Raw genomic sequence first — 15987 nt, forward strand, 5'->3', positions numbered from 1 at the left:
GGCGGCGGCGGCGCCGCGCGGGGTCCCGGGGTGGGGGCCGCCGCCTGCGAGTCGAGGGAGAGACAGACGCGAGAGCTCGCGCCAAGGTGCCCGTGGCCGCCACGGTGCCTTCGGGGGCTCCCTCGCGCCGCACGCGGCCTCGGGGTGGCCGGGGCGGGGACGAGACGGGTCCCGCGGCGCGCGGTCGGGGCCGCCGGGTTCGGGGGGCCCGCGTCCGGGCCGCCTGTCCGGTCGCCGCTCGCCCCCGTCGGCGGTCCGTCCCGGTGCGTCCGGCCGGCCCCTCGCCGGTCCCCGGCGCGCCTGGGTCCCGGACCGTGACCCCTCCCCGGCCTCGCCCCGTCGGGGTGGCTTGCGCCGAGGCTGAGTCGCGTGCGCGGGGCCGCGCCCCGGGGACGCGTGCCCCGGCGGTGACCCGCGGGACGCCGCGGCGTCGTCCGCCGCCGCGCGCCCTCCCCTGGGTCGCGGCCGCGCCGCGCCGTGTGCCCCGAGCCCCGGGCGGGCGGGCGGGCGCCACGTCCGCCGCCCGACGGGCCGTGGCGGCTCGCGGCGGAGGGGCGGGTGTCGGGAGGCGGTGGGACGGGTAAGGTGCGCCGGCGGGAGGCCGGGCCGGGCGGAGGGGTCGACCAGCTGTCCAGCCCGGACTCGGTCCTCGGACCGGGGCGCGCGGGTTGACCAGATGTCCGCGCCGAGCGCCGCGGGGACGCGGGGCTCTCGGCGGCCTGGGTGGGCTCCCCGGCCTCCGTCGGCTCCAGAGACCCCACGGACTCGCGGGTGCGGCTCCCCGGTTGCCGACGCCCTGCCGGGTCGACCAGATGTCCGCGCGGGGCGCACGCTCTTCTCGGAGCCCCAAGGGCTACGCGGAGGCCGCGGACGAGCAGCCGCGAGGCCGCCGGGGCTGCCGCCCTGCCGGGTCGACCAGCTGTCCGGCCCGGACTTGGTCCCCGGACCGGGGCGCGCGGGTCGACCAGATGTCCGCGGCGCTCGGGGCCGGGCCCCGGGGCTCTGGGTGCTCTGGGTGCTCTGAGTGCTCTGGGTGCGCTCCCGGCCCTCTGTCGGCTCCGAAGGCCCCGCGGACTCGTAGCCACGGGGTCCGGCAGCGCGCGGGTCGACCAGATGTCCGCGGCGCTTGGGGCCGGGCCCCGGGGCTCTGGGTGCTCTGGGTGTTCTGGGTGCACTCCCGGCCCTCTGTCGGCTCCGAAGGCCCCGCGGACTCGTAGCCACGGGGTCCGGCGGCGCGCGGGTCGACCAGATGTCCGCGTGGGGCGCACGCTCTTCTCGGAGCCCCGAGGGCTACGCGGAGGCTGCGGACGAGCAGCGGCGAGGCCGCCGGGGCCGCCGCCCTGCCGGGTCGACCGGCGACCCGGCCCCCGGGTCTCGGGGGGGGGGGCGCGGGTCGACCAGATGCCCGCACCGAGCGCCGCGGGGCTGCGGGGCGCTCGGCCTTCTCGGAGCCCCAAGGGCTCCCTGGAGGCTGCGGACGAGCAGCCGCGAGGCCCCCGGGGCAGCCGCCCTGCCGGGTCGACCGGCGACCCGGCCCCCAGGTCTGGGGGCGTGCGGGTCGACCAGATGTCCGCGCCGAGCACCACATGGCTGCGGGTCGCTGTGGCTTCTCGCAGTCCCGAGGGTTCCGCGGGCACGTAGCTGCGAGACCCGGGCGGCTGCCCTCCGCCCGGCTCACGGGGCGCTCGTGTCCATCAGCTGGTCGTGCGGAAATCCCGTGGTTGGCCTCCCTCCCTCCCTCCCTCGTCCAGCCGCCACGTTTTCGGGGTTCGTGCGACTGGGATGAAATAGACCTTCCCAACGTCAATCGGAGATCATCCATCATACCTCTCGAGTCCCCAAAAGCCAAGAAACACGCCAACCAAAACGCTTTTATTATGCCAACGGTTCCCGTTTTCATTCCTATCGTTTAGGGAGGTTTGGTGGCAGCAGCGGCCGAAAGCAAAAGGAAACCCGAGGAAAGCGGCTCCATCCACCAGGGCTGTGTCTCATTGGTGGCGACGCAGGAGGGACGGGCTTCGTTCGTTCGTTCGCTGTGGCCCAAATTCCCGGGCCGCCCGAGGACCGCTCGCACCGGCCCGAGGGAGGGAGCCCCGGCAGGCAGGATGCCTCCGGGGAAATGGCCAAGTCGACCGCGCGACCCACAACCCGCCCGACTGGGGGCGAGAAGGAGCATGGAGGAGGACTCCGTCCCCTAGTCGGCAGACGGCCCTGGGACAGGGACGTTCGCCAAAACCTCCCCAAGGCCGCTTTCCGTGACCGAGTCGGCCTCCCCGCCTGTACTCGTCCCGGCCCGAGAAACGAGACGCGGGGTGGATCGGGACCAGGCCACGCACCAGGCCAGCCGGCGCGGCATCCTCCCTCCCCCGACCTGACCTGACCTGGACGAACGCCTCCCCATCGCCCGCCCCCGCGAGGCTGATCCGTCCGGCCGGTGAGGAGGCCGCTTGTCGGGCGCCACCTGCTGCCCGGCATCCTCTTATATAGTGTTCGAGGAGGTCGACCAGGTGGCCCGGCCTGGATTGGGGGGGGCGGGGGGCGGTGTCCCGGGCGGCGGCGGTGTCCCGGGCGGCGGGGGACGGGGGGGTAGGAGTGGAGAGGGAAAGGTGGGCGTGGAGAATGCCGGGGTCGGGGGTCGGCGCGGGGCGGGGTGGGAGTTGGGGATGGGGGAGGGGCGGGAGGCCGTCTGGACATGGAGGGTCGGAAGAGCGGTGGTGACAATGATTTTCATTATCATTTAGAAAGAAGAACGTGGACTTCTTTAGAGGAGTCCTTTGAATAGCTTCTCCATTTAGTTAACATACATCCAAATGGAGGTCGGGAAACTTGGGTCCTGTTAACATATGGATGGAAGTGGAAAGAACTATCGCGATGACCGTCCTTGTGTTTCTTTTATTTTTTCTTTCTTCCTGATCCCCAAAGCCGCCCCCCCCACCCCCGCCCCGCCCCGCCCCGTCCCATCCCGTCCATAGTTGTAGGTTCCAGTGGTAGGTCTTTCGCGTTTCTGCTATGTGGGACGCCGCCTCGGGGTGGCTTGAAGGGCGATGCTGGGTCTGGGGCTGCGCCCAGGATCCGAACCGGTGAAAACCTGGGCCGTCGAAGCCGGGGGCCGGGGTGGGGGGCGCATACTTGACCGCTCGTCCACGGGCTCGGCCCCCGGCCCCTTGTTTTCTAGGGAGAGAGACAGGGAGACCCAATCCATTTTCCCTTGGCCTCTAAAGCGTGCATGTGGTCGAAAGGCGACAGAGAGAGGGGTTCTGGTCCAGAAAGCCCCGACTGCGCTGCCGCGGGGATCGGTCGGTTCCGCCCGAACCGTCCGAGTCGGAAAGGAACGGACAGCTTTCCTCCTTTGGGCCCCTGACTTGGGGCCGACAGGGGAAGAGGAACAGGCCTCTCTCCCTCACACCCTGGCCCCTTCCTCCAGGACGCCCTCCTTCTAGTCAGCCCGCCTCTGGCTTTTCCACACGCCGACGACCGCTCGTCGGCATGGACCCACCTTCCTTGGGGGACACCACCACACGACTCTCCCACTCGTCTGCCTGCCTTTCGTTGGCGTCGCTGCCAAAGGCGAGGGGTAGGGGTGGCGGTGGCAGGGACGGCAGGGGCCCAGCGGCTCTCTGGCGGGTGAGGAAGTCTTGCTGGTTCTCCTAGGTCGGTGATCTTTCTCGATCTCCACACACATTCTTCGTTTGGGGAGCCAAGAGACGCCCTCTGAGGAATCCCTATGGCCAGGGTCGGTCACTTACTCGCTCACTGCCTCGGCCTCGGCCTCGGCCTCTGTCCGTCTTGTCTCTCTCCCTCCCTCCCTCCCTCCCTCCCTCGTCGGTCTCTGTGTGTGGACGTCTAGGTGGAGGCGAGGCAGGGAGGCCACCCACCCACCCACCCACCCACCTACCTCGTGGTTTACCACACGCTCTACACGGAGGTAGAATTCCCATCCCACCGAATCCATCCTTTCCACGGGACACAAGCCAGTGGCCTTCGGGAGTCTCTCTCCCCAAGGTGGCGCATCCGTCATGGCTATCTATTTCCAGAAGGTTTCCGTTTCCATCCCCTCCCCCCGAAAGAAAAAACGGCCCCACTCCCGGATCTGCCCCACCACGATCACCACCACCGCTGCCGCCGCCGCCGCCGCCGCCATCTGCTGTCGCCCTCTAGGGTTGGACCGTTCTAGCTCTCTCCTCTGTGTGGAATCGCAACGTAGGTCGCCTTGGATGTCTGGCACCTCTCACTTAGCAGAAGGTTTTGGAGGCTCAGGCTGGGCCACGCTTTGGCCCGGGTCAGTGTTCCGTTCCTCCGGACGGCTTCCTCGTTTTCCACGAGAAGGAGCCGTGAAGACGGAAAGGAAGGGCGGATGGATGGCTTTTCCCGTGCTACCGAGTCCCTCTCCCCTTTTCCCCAAAGCGTGAGGGGCGGTCGAGAGGATCGTCTCTGATGACAAAAGTCAGAGGCACCCCGGGTCAGACACCGTGCGAGGCGTTGGTGTGTTCTCGAGAGGAGAACACGTCCCCGTCAGCGTTTCCTGTCGTTCTCGTTCCGAAAGGATTCACGCGCCACCCCGTCTCCCTCAAGGTCTTAGGGCTGTCGTGCTCCGCAGCCGTCACGTGTCGTGGATCCTGGGCACCACCACGCCACCCCGCCCCCCCCCGCCATAGCTGTCGATCACTATGTGGCACGCCTACGTTTGCCCAAAAGAGCAGTCCGATGGACAGCGTGGTGCTTTTCCCAGCAGGCAGGCAGGTGAGAGTCACCCCTCTAGAAGGTTTCCAAGCCCCGTTCCATTCTCAGAGGCAGCTCCTTTGGCCATCAAGGAGGCAGGCGATGGGGGTGGGGGTGGGGATGGGGATGGGGCAGGGGCCTCTGTCCCTCTGTCGCGGCAGAAATGATTGGGAAAGGAGGGACGATGGGCGTAGGTCGACCATCCTGGGCGGTGGTGCTTTGGGAGCTTTTTCTAGAAGAAGGAGTGAACGGCGTTTCCTGGGAAGGGAGGAAACCAGAGGAGGTCCCCCTCAGACCGACCTGGCACGAGAAGGACACACTCTCTCTCTCTCTCTCTCTCTCTCTCCCTTTTCTTCCTGACTTGAAATCAGGAGACAAAACTCCCCTGCCAAAGGGGCCCTCCCAAAACGGGGAGTGAGGAAGACCTCCTTCTCTTCACGGCTGAAGTTCTCCCTGCCTTTCCTGGACGGGAAGGATAGCACCTACGCCCACTGCCGTCGGTGACTTTTAGTCCCCCTGGAGAGGAAGAAATTCTTTCCCGTGGCCGAACCCTGGCGGTTCGTTCGTGCTGCAGAGGACGTGACCCTCTCTGACACACCCAGGAACCTCCTCGCTCCGGGTCGAGGAGAGGGAGTTCTGTTCTGTGGTTTAGAATGGTGCTTAAAAAGGGATGTCGCTTACAAAGGGTCCTCGTCCCCCTTCCTAAACCTAAACGGACGGCTCGGCTCGGAGGCGTGAGATACGTTTCGCATCCTCCTCGTCGTCTTCACTCAAAGTTTTATTGGAGTTTGGAAGATTTTATTTTTTGTCTTTCCTTTTTCTCCCCAAAGCCCCCCGGTACATAGTTGTGTGTTCTTCGCGGTGGGTCCTTCTAGCGGTGGTATGTGGGACGCCGCCTCAGCGTGGTTTGATGAGCAGTGCCGTGTCCGCGCCCGGGATCCGAACGAACCGATGAAACACTGGGCTGCCTGCAGCGGAGCGCGCGAACTTAACCACTCGGCCACGGGGCCAGCCCCTTACTGGATTTTCAAAACAACTCCGGGGGCCGGCCCGGTGGCGCGGCGGTGAAGTTCGCACGTTCTGCTCCGCCGGCCCCGGGTTCGCCGGTCCGGATCCCGGGCGCAGGACCCGGCACCGCTTGGCGAGCCACGCTGTGGCAGGCGTCCCACCTGGAAAGTAGAGGGGGATGGGCACGGATGTCAGCTCAGGGCCAGTCTTCCTCGGCCGACAGAGGAGGATTGGTGGCAGATGTTCGCTCAGGGCTCATCTTCCTCAAAAATAAAATAATAAATCGATTCGATAAAATGTCAAATAACACAACCGCGGGATCACGCTTAGAGTCACCCTTGGCCCGATGATGCCACTCCCCACCCCCCCACCCCCCTGCCCCCCACCATTTGGAGGTGCCGTCAGTGGGATTCGTTCCTGTTTGTCCATCTTTCTTCCTCTTTTTTTTTTTTTTTTTAAAGACTGGCACCCGAGCTCATTGCCAATCTTTTCTTTTCTTTTTATTCCTCCTCCTTCTTCTTCTTCTCCCCAGAGCACCCCAGTACCTAGTTGTATATTCTCTTTGAGGGTCCCTCTGGTTCTGCCGTGTGGGACGCCACCTCAGCGTGGTTTGATGAGCGGTGCCGTGTCCGAGCCCAGGATCCGAACCTTCCAAGCCCCAGGCCACTGAAGCGGAGCGTGCAAACTCAACCGCTCGGCCACGGGGTCAGCCCCTTCCTTCCTTCCTTCCTTCCTTCCTTCCTTCCTTCCTAAAGAGGAGGAGGCAGGCACTGTGTGAAGTCGCCAGTGAGTCTGTGGAAAGAGACGGAGGATTTCCCATGGGAAGCCGGGGCGGGGGACACGGACCGATGTCGTGCGAACTTGAAGGTGAAAGATCAAAAAACCCACACACGCCTAGAGCGGCGGGTTGCCAGTTAGGAGTTTGCTTGCCGGGCCCATAACGCAGGGCTCATCGATGAGCCAAACCGTCCGTGATCCTCAAGCAGTCTAGTAGGGTTAGAGAAAGGAGGGGGGCACTCTTTCTGCCCCAGATGAGGCGAGTTTCTCAGACAGCCACCCTGCCCCAACATCTTCCCTCCCTGCCTCCCGGCCCTTGGTGGACTGCGGCCTAAGGGTGGGGGAATTGAAGAAAGCCGTTCAATGGAAAAAAGCCCGAGGCCATGGGAGAGAGCTTCCTGCACTTGAATGAAGCCCTGACGCCAGGCCCATCGGAATGAATGGGCCTGACCTCCCCTCCCCCCTCCCCCCTCCCCCCTCCCCCCTCCCAGGCTGGCGACTCGGCAGTGGAAGGCTAGGGGTTTCTTCCGAAATGGTGAACCGGCCCCCTTGTCCACAGGAAAACCACACACGGGTACAGCCTAGGCCGGATCTCGGGCCAAGTCGTCAGGGTGGCAAGATGATGGCGGATGAGAGGAAACTTGTTCTGGGACCGCACCGCCCCCCCCCATCGCCTCTCTGGCTGAGAAGAGGGCTGGGGAGCGGTGAGGGTCAGGGGGAGAGTGGGGGCGGGGCCGGGACAGGGACCACCGGGCAGTAGGACGGGAGTAGCCCTGAGGCCTGCCTGCCTGCTTCCTTCCCTGCCGGCGCAGGGCTGAGAGAGGCACGGGGCACGCTGGCTCCTGCCCCTTCACTCATTCGGGAAGCCTCCTGTTGTTGCTCCTGAGGTGCCGGCTGCGGTGACAGACAGAGCAAAACTCCTCTCTCTGTCTATTTCTTCAAAGGCCCGAGTCTGAGCTACGACAGATTCCCCTGTGGCTCGACCCGCAACCTCCCATCCTGCCAGACCAGACCCCTTGTCTAAAAACCTCCACTGGAGGAGCTCTTCCACCTGACTCGGAAAGGAAACACCAGCCCCGCCTCAGCCTCACACCCACCACCACCACCACCACCCGCCCCCCCCCCCCCGCCCCACTCTCCTCCGGACCCAGATACCTAACAGAGGGAACAAAAATCCAAAAATCCTGCTGCTCTCCTTCTACCACCTCCACTTCAGAAGAGTCGGTCTCCTCCGAACAACTCAGACTCTGTGACTTCCCGCGGCCTCCCTTTCCCCGTCCCCATTCTCTCCCCGGACGGGCCCCATCTTACACTCGAACGACAGCTCCACCACTCGGGGCAGCTGGACACGATGTCCCAAAGTGGCCCGGACGGTAGCCTGGTCGATTCCAAAGGACCCACGCACGCAGTCGGCCATAAACGTGGTGTGGAGATCGTGGACGTTTGCGGGCCTCTGATGAAATCGCTGCTCCGGGGACCCCGGCGTCTAGGACCCGTCTTCTCCGTGTTCTTCACACCGTTGCTCCTGGGCCGGTTATTCTCTTCCCTCTCACTGACCTTAACGTTTTGTCTCTGCCATTGAATTTTGACTGTGCGAATGTGACTTGCCGCTGTAGGGCTGCGTGGATCTCTCAGGCATCCTGCTGTGCCGTGCGGGGGGGGGGGGAATCCTTGGTGGGTGGGTCGATAGACGTCCCTTTGGTTGCGCCCTGGAGGGGAGAGACAGAGGGGACGACTCAATCCACCACGAACGCTGATGTCGCTCCGATAAACCTGTAGCGGTGATTCTAGTTTATGGCCCGTGTCCTGAAAATAACTTCCCGAAGGGCCAGCCCGGCGGCACAGCGGTTAAGTTCGCACGTTCCGTTTTGTCAGCCAGGGGTTCGCAGGTTCGGATCCGGGGTGCGGACGTGGCGCCGCTTGGCGAGCCACGCTGTGGTCAGCGTCCCGCCTATCAAGGGGAGGGGGATGGGCACGGATGTTAGCAAAAAGAGGAGAATTGGCAGCAGGTGTCAGCTCGGGGCTCGTCTTCCTCGAAAAATAAATTAATTAAATAAATAAAAACAACTTCCCAAACCTCTCTGATAACTTGAAGCTTTGAAGTTTTGCGAGGTGAAATCAGGTGATAAAAAAGTCCACGGACGGGGGCGGCCCCGTGGCCGAGTGGTTAAGTTCACAAGCTCCCCTTCGGCGGCCCAGGGTTTTGCCGGTTCAGATCCCGGGCACGGCACGGACACGGCACCGCTCGTCGGGCAGTGTGGAGGCGGCGTCCCACATGCCACAACTGGAAGGGCCCTCAACTAAGATAGACAACTATGTCATGGGGGGGATTGGGGGAGAAAAATCGGGAGGGGGGGAAAAAAAAACAAAAACGGAAGATTGGCAACAGGCGTTAGCTCTGTGAGGGCCGATCTTCCTCACCCAAAAACTAAAGTGAGATGAAATCAAATAAAGCGAAGGAAAAGATAAACCTATGAAATCCCATGTTTCTAAAAGTGGCCAAGTGTTTAGAAATTGGCCAAGCGACGGAATGCTCATGGGAAGGACAGTTCCTAATTGCTGGCTTCTTAGTTTTCACCAAAATTAAGGTTCGTGAGGGTTAAAAAATCTACTTAACAAATGCGATGAAAGCCACTAGGCCGGCCCGGTGGCGCGCTGGTTAAGTGTGCCTGTTCCGCTTCGCCGGCCCGGGGTTCGCCAGTTCGGATCCCGGGGGTGGACGTGGCACCGCTGGGCGAGCCACGTGGTGGTAGGCGTCCCACATATGAAATAGAGGAAGATGGGCACGGAGGTTAGCTCAGGGCCAGCCTTCCTCGGCAAAAAGAGGAGGATTGGCAGCAGTTAGCTCAGTCCTACCACAGTCTGTGCTGTAAGCACTACTATCCCCATTTACACAGGAGAAAACAGGGGCACAGAGAGATTAAGTTGATCGCCCAATGTGCTACTTGGCCAAAAAGGGATAGAGGCAGAGTCTGAACCCTTGGGTTCCCACTGGAGAGCATGGGCTCCACATGGCAGTGCGGCCTTTCCTTCACACGTGCTATGCTTCCCTGGATCTCCTGGCCTCATGTGCACGGCCCAGAGCAGACGGGCAGCATGCTTGCGAAAATGATAGTGACAGTCAGACATAAAACGAAAAGGGAAATATCGTTGGTAACTCAGATGCTTCTGGTGGCAGAGACGTGTTCACAAAGCCCACATGCAGACTCATTCTCAGCCTTCTGCTGTTAGGTAGGGTCAATGGAATGTGGGCCTCTTCAGACCCTGCACATGGAACCTCCCACCATCCTCCACACAGTGTCTCTCTCCCCACTTCCACTGAGTTCATGGACAAGGCTTGGAACGCCCAGAGCAGAGCAGAATCACAAGATGCAAGGAGCTTGGGTACCTGTTGCCAAGTGGAGGGGAACCATCTGTGAGAGTAGCCTGACCAGGAGCACACGTTAAAATTTTATCTGATGGGGCCGGCTCTGTGGCCGAGTGGTTAAGTTTGCCCACTCCGCTGTGGCAGCCCAGGGTTTGGATCCTGGGCACGGACATGGCACCGCTCGTCAGGCCATGTTGAGGGGGCGTCCCACATCCCACAACTAGAAGGACCTGCAACTAAGATATACAACTACGTACGGGGGGGGGGGGTGGGTTTGGGAAATAAAGCAGAAAAAAAAAAAAAAAAAGCTTGGCAACAGTTGTTAGCCTAGGTGCCAGTCTTTAAAAATAAATAAATAAATAAAATAAAATTTTATCTGAGCAAAAATACTGTTTTTTATTGTGTTAAGTTATTGAAGTCTTGAAATTTGTTACAGCAGTTAGATGCAACTAATACACTTCTTTAAGAAAGGCTTGCTTGCGGCTGGCTCCTTTTGTTTAGGACTCTTCAGCAGCGACCTTCAGTATAACTTGGTGTATGTGCGTGTGTTTGTTTTGAACATGTCAGCCATGGGTCTGTCCAGGCAAAGTTGCTCATCTGTCTCTGCTCTGTTCCCAGGTTAAAGATCCTTGAGTGCCTACCTCTTTTTTTCTACCATGACTACCAAGACAGATCTCTCTTCCAGACGCCCAGAACTAAACGTTAAACCAGTTTATAGAATCTCCCTTCAGACAAATTGTTTCCAACCACTCTGAAGCTGTCTCCTTCATTTACTTTCAAGGAAGCTCTGAGCATGAGGCTGCATAGAGCTGACAGCTCTGGGCAGGGTCGCAGAGAAGCATGCTGGTATGTAAAAGGCAATCTTTCAGTAATGCCTTTAAATGAACTTCTGAAGGGCACAGGGTGGTTGACGCTGCACAAGCTGCAAAAACAGGCCTGTGTCTGCTGAGGTGGGGCCATGTGGGGCCATCTTTAGAGCCTCAGAAAATATGGGAGGATGGTAACTGACAAAACAGATGCAGGCAGGGCTTTTCTGATGCCAGGAGACAGTCCCTAATGGAGGAGATGAAGGAAGTCACGGCCATTTTAGAGTCATCACCACTGATGTGAGAAATGGAAAAAGCCATTACAATGTTTGAACTGCTAGATACCTCATCAGCTTGCTCAGCTAGAACTCCAACTCCCATCACCAGCCCTGAACCGCAAGAGTGGCTTAGTCTGATGTAGGCAGCTGGACAGGTTGGCTTTGTGACCCTCAAGTGATAGATGGGGAAACTGAGGTGACTTGCTCAAGGTTGTGTCTCTAGTAAGTGGGAGAGCTTGGCCTTGGACCCACGTCATCTGCTGTCAAAGCCAGGGTCTTGGGCTGTGGTGCCTGGCCTTGCCCAGCCAGCGCGTGCTTGTCTGCTGGGATTCTTTTAGGGAATTCTGTCACACACAGTGTCACCTGGAGCTTCCCCACCAGTCTTCCTTCTTTTTCCATTTGTGGTGACTTCACATTCTTTTCATCCATCTCCAAAGAGAAGAGGCTGTCCTTCTATTTGGTGTATAGTCCCCAGGCTGGGTAGCCATGAAAATCTCCTGGGGAACCTAAAAAAATTCTGACACCTGGGCCTCACCCTCAGAGATTCGGACTTATTGGTCTGAGGTGGGACCTAGGCATTGGTATTTTTTAGAAAGTCCTAGGTGATTTTAATGTGCAGCCAGGATTGAGACCTACTGTCTTATGGGCAGCCTGGGACAGAGGTTGGGATAAGGAAGAGGAAGTGATATACACAGTGCTTACGTCTAATGAGATAAATTTCTCCCAGGGGAAGGGACTAGGGTGAATATACTGTGGTTAGCTGGTCAGAAACACAATTCAAACTAGTTTAAGCAAAAGAAGAGGATTATTAGTCTCGCAGAACTGGGTGGGGAGTGCCCTTGCAGGGTCATATGGCTCTCTCTGCCCGCTGTGCTGGCTTCATATACAGACTGGCTTCCCCGTGTGTCATCAAAGACGGTTGCTGTTAGCACTCGGCTCACATCCTTCCAGTTTGGCAACCCTGCGTGGAGAGGGACTGCTCTTTCCAAATGTTTATGTATTAATCCCAGGAAGGACTGCATCACAAGTCCACTCTGGGACCAGCCTCTCTGTCCTCATGGCCAGAAGATGGAAGGACACTGGAACTGCAGCCACCAGGATCCCATGGGAAGCAAGAGGACTGGTTTTTCAAAGCGGCAACATGGTGGATGCACCCCTGAAGGCTTAGATTGAGTGTGGCAGCTTGCTAAGGCAGAGAGGGAAGAAAGAACCTTCTGAGAAGAGGGAGGAGCTTGCGAAGGCCCAGGGATGTTAAGGAATGTGACGTGCCTGGAGTGTGGCAAGCTCTCTGGGCGGCTGGGGCTCAGTGTTGAGGGGTCATGGCAAGAAGGAGTGTGGAGAGATGGCAGCAGAGATTGGAGGTGAAGGACCTGGATGGACACGCTAAGGACTGTGGACGGCATCTCGTAGGTTATGGGCGTTACAGGGCTTTAGGCAGGAGGGCAGCATGGTTAGATTTGATGATGATTATCCCTGGTTATGAAGTGCGGAGGGGAGAGACAGGACTTAGTTCTGCCTGCCTCGGCTCTACCTGGTACTGTTAAAATAACTCACCAAGAAGACCTAAGCTTGTCACTCCTTATGCTGATGAAGCACTTTGTAGTTTTCAAACACATCCCCATTATGGAACTGGAGGGAAGTGGGAGGATACTGTCATCCCCAGTTTACACACTCTTGCCGTGGGCCTGTGCGCTATATGTGTTGTGAATATACGACTTCACTGTGAGGCTGGCCTTTTCGCTCTCCTATTGGTCTCTTTTGATAAACAGAGTTCTTATTTTTAATATGGACCAATTTATCAAATGTGTCTTTTATGATTAGTGTTGTTTGCGCCCGTTTAAACATTTTTCTTTACCCCAAGGTCATAAAGAGGTGACTTTCTTTTGAATAGGAAGTCTAGGAAAGGCCTTCTGAGTAAGTGTCGTTTGAGCTGAGCCCTCCAGGACCCTGAGGAAAGGGCCAGGTGCTCAGGCATCAGGCCCAGGCTGTGCTGACCCTGCCCTTGCTCTGCCTTCTCCTCCAGCTGGATCCCTGTCTCTGGAACTGCAAACCCTTTGTCCCTCAGGTTAGCCTGCAGCAGAGAGAGCAGAGAGCTGAGGAAAGCCTTGTGGCAGCAGCCTTGTCTGTCCTCTGCATTAATGGGTTATGGTCTGGCAGGAAAGAATGACAGTGAATGCGGGTAAAGAATTGCCTTAAAGCAGACAGAGGGGAAGGCAGCGAGCTGACGTAATGTTTTGGGGACGACTTTTGGCCCCCTGGGCCATTTGGAAGGAGGGGCACACCTTTAAAGCCCTGGAGACAAAGAAAGGATAGTCCCCTGCCTCCCCACCCCCAATTTCCTAGCGAGTTTGATTTGATTTGAGAGGCTTTTGTGCAAAGTGGAAATCAATAAAGACAGAACTGACAGCGTCTCCTCAGCAGAGAGGCTGTGAGTGCACTCCATCAGGAAGGCCACTCCTGGGGCATTTGGCTTCAGGTCCTCAGTCAGGAGATGGTCCTCTGGGCACGTCTTCAAAGCTTCACTTTTAATGTTTCTGACACTAGACTAATTTGGGTTTATTTACGGGCAGTCGACAAGTGAGCAAGTATAAGTTTCTGTAAGATTCTTTTTTTTTTTTTTTTGTGAGGAAGATTCACCCTGAGCTAACATCTGCTGCCAATCTTCCTCTATTCTGTATGTGGGTCACTGCCCCAGCATGGCTGACGAGTGGCATGGGTCCACACCTGGGATCCAAACCCACGAACCCAGGGCCACTGAAATGGAACATGCCAAACTTAACCAGTACAGCACAGGGCTGGCCCCTGTAAGATTCTTTTTAACATCAGAGTTCTGCAGCTCCCAGAGTTCCCTGAAGCAGCTGCCAGCACAGAAACTCCAAGTCCAAGCTCCAACTCACCTGAAACACTCCCAGAAGGTATTTTTTTCACAAGAAATATTTCTGGAACATTGGCTTCAACAGGGCCTTAAAATATCTTCTTTACATAAATATTGTCTCTTCCAAAATCACTTGTTTCAAAATATGTTTGGACTCATGTAGAGATGGGGGATGGATGGCCTGTCAGTGGTGACTGTCACGTTCCTGTCCCTGATTGACCTTCCTCATCAAAGGGCCGCTGGTCCACCACCTGGCACCAGACACAGCCAGCCTCCACAGGTCCCAGCCCTCTTGGTTCACTAATGATCCCCCCGTGACTCGGCACAGTTAGTCCTCGTGCGGACCTGTGCAGAGTGTAATTTTACAGATAGTGACTTGGACACTCAGAGGAGGGAGTGGCCTTTCTCAGGGTCACAACGCCAGACATCAGGGGAACTGGGACTCACATCTGGGTCTTCTGGGTCCTAGCCCAGTGCTTTCCCCGCTACACCAAGCTGCTCGGGAACACCACTTATTTGGGTACAATGTCAAGTTCAGAAGAGAGGTCTGGGAAGGAGATGGCTTGGCAGCCCCTGGATGAGGGCATGAGCAGTTAGAGAAGGGAGCTCGGATGGGTATCTAGTAACACCAAAGTTGAAGCGTGGGCTGGCGGAAGGGAAACAGGGAGAAGACTGAGAAAGGGTTGTCAGGAGGTGGAAGGAAGAGCATGGGGCACCCTGGAAACTGAGAGAAGAAGACACGTTGAAGACGAGGCTGTGGCCACCAGAACTGCTAAAACAAAGAGTGCTCACTGAACACAGGGGGAAAAGGCAACTTCTGGAAAAAACAATAATTTCTGTAAGATTTTCTTTCCTTTTTTTCTGGATGACCATGTACGTAATTCTCCTGGGAAGACGCAGTTTTTGGCTCTTAGTGAGGCCCTGGGAGTGAGAGGAGAGGGCTGTGCTCCTGCTGGCTCCATCTGTGGCAGCAGAGGGCAGAGCTGCTTGGGCGGCGTGTTGACTGTGAGTTGGGTTTACTCTGCAGACGTGGTCTGAGACTTGCTCAAGTCTTGTGGTTATGACCTGATGGGGCACAGGCAAGAGCAGAGGCCAGAGCTCCCTACGACTGACTGAAAGCAGGCGTCCTAATTGAGTCTTCTGGGCGGGCTGAGCCCGGAGCCCTCCCTGCACTAGAAGGATAATGGCCCACTTTGCCATTTTCCTTTGAGCCACGTGAGGGAAGGTATTTCACTGAAGGTTGTAATATCTTCCATATTGGGGTTTGTGCTGGAATCAAGGTCTTTTCCGGCTGAGCTATTGTGTTGTTTTCACCTCACCAAGTATTCACCGTTTGTATCTTTGTTGTTGTGTTACATAGCAGCAGCTTTCACATGAGATTATAACACCGTCTGTGTCTGAGACGAACGAAGTTATTAGAAGGCCTTTTGGTACTTTCAACTGAGAAGACAGAAAGAGGGCAGGGAGGAGAAGGGGTAGTGGGGAGAGGAGGGCAGAGGGAGAGGAGAGACGTGAAGCCTCTCACCAGAAGAAGGGGGAACGGACGCTGGACAGGCAATGGACACTGTCCTGCACAGACACGCTCATCTGGTAGGTGCGAAGGGGCTTTCCCTGCCGCCTCCCTCGCTTCCTTGCCAGTAAGAGCATAATCATTATCAGCAGCTTGCACTGCGTTCCTCCAGGCACTCCATCTCCTATGTTAATATATTAATGACAGGGAATATTTGTAAGTGAGATCATTTATGCATGTTGTTATGTGATCTTTTCTGGAACTTCGTATATCTTGGTTGTTTTACTACCTTACTAGTGTAGATATACTGTATCTTATGTAATGTCTGTATAGTATTCTGAAAAGTGAACGTAACCTAATTTATTTAACCAGTGCTTGGCATGATTTGGAATAATGCAGACGACTGATGAGAATTCAGTGCAGCCTTGGGGAGAGAGCAATACGCCCCTCGGCCATGAAAATGCCAGTATTGTCACATCAGGGGAAGGACAGGGCTTGGCTCACAGCCTCCAGGCCACAGTTTGCTGCCCTCTGACAAATCAAGCCCCGAGAAGTGTCAGGGAAACCTCGTTATGGTGGCATGTTAATGAGCAGCAGGGGCTGCTACTGTTGCGGAGCTCAGCATGTCATCAGCAGAAGCTCAAGTC

The sequence above is a fragment of the Equus asinus genome, chromosome 11 (assembly GCF_041296235.1).
Source record: "Equus asinus isolate D_3611 breed Donkey chromosome 11, EquAss-T2T_v2, whole genome shotgun sequence".
In the NCBI taxonomy this organism is placed as follows: Eukaryota; Metazoa; Chordata; class Mammalia; order Perissodactyla; family Equidae; genus Equus; species Equus asinus.